The sequence below is a fragment of the Dipteris shenzhenensis genome, unplaced genomic scaffold (assembly GCF_047967505.1).
Source record: "Dipteris shenzhenensis isolate YYH24624 ecotype China unplaced genomic scaffold, Dip_SZ_1.0 scaf0261, whole genome shotgun sequence".
Classification (NCBI taxonomy): Eukaryota; Viridiplantae; Streptophyta; class Polypodiopsida; order Gleicheniales; family Dipteridaceae; genus Dipteris; species Dipteris shenzhenensis.
In genome coordinates, this window is record NW_028239567.1 from 17,972 (window position 1) to 19,047 (window position 1,076).

The following is a 1,076-nucleotide window of genomic DNA, read 5'->3' on the forward strand; positions in this document are numbered from 1 at the left end:
CCGATGCTCCCTAACCGGACGCCCCAGATCCAATTATCGAGACTTTGGTTCATCCAGACACGTACCACGCGAAATGGCACACGCTTGTTTGCTGCCTGGAGTAATAAAATCGAGTTGGTAGATAAATATTGGTTTTCCCACACGAATTGTTGGAGAATCGATCTCCATAAATTCACAAGATTCCCTCGTGTTCAATGTAATTATTTGAAGACTGTATAATAATTACAGCGAGGGAATCAACCACGCGGGGTAGAGCAGCTTGGTAGCTCGCAAGGCTCATAACCTTGAGGTCACGGGTTCGAATCCCGTCTCCGCAAACGAAAATTAACTTGGTGATAGGGTGATAAAGCAATAGGTGATAGGGGGATAAAGCAATAGTCCACCCTGTTCCCGTATTTTTATTCCAACTATTTGACCACGTACCGGCGGGTATTCATCCACAACATAAACCGGATAATCCCAAATTTTCCCCCCTCATTCTCCTTTTTCTCCTTCCCAGGTGAATCTCCCGATTCTCTATCGGGATCCATTCAATCGGGTAAGTAGGGGGTGGAAAGGAGGACTCAACCATTTCCGCTAGTTCCAGAGACCTTACCCCACCTAGTTTTAGTATCAGCAGTTTTTAATCCCCCCCCCCTGGTAAGATTGAGAGAATAGTGACAGGATAATGATTTGAGAAACGGGAAACAGAATAGTTCTGTTTCCGACATACTGTGTTTCATACACCTCATCAATGTCATCATCGGTAAGCCCTTTTAACTCAGTGGTAGAGTACCGCCATGGTAAGGCGTAAGTCATCGGTTCAAATCCGATAAAGGGCTCGTGAGATTTCACTCGACTTGTCTCTTTCTCTCGGCACAGACACTCGTAATCCTTCCTTACATTGTAGAGTACCACATATGTTTCTACCAATTCAGAAAATTAGTGATCACGTCGAAATGATCCTTCGCCCGAATAGGCGACGAATATGACGAGGCCCCCCCCCCCCCCCAGATGCCTATCGAATCAGATTATCCTGATTATCCACTTTCACTGCTCGGGGGACTCCCGGTAAGATTCGCAACAAATATCCACAT

The 1,076-nt window shown here is 45.8% G+C and overlaps 1 non-coding gene across 1 annotated transcript; it reads left to right on the forward strand.

Moving 5' to 3' along the window:
• The first annotated feature begins 243 nt into the window (after window positions 1-243).
• On the forward strand, window positions 244-317 carry TRNAM-CAU (transfer RNA methionine (anticodon CAU)). Its single transcript has one exon. It is a non-coding gene; the product is annotated as a tRNA-Met (tRNA).
• Window positions 318-1,076: the final 759 nt, after the last annotated feature.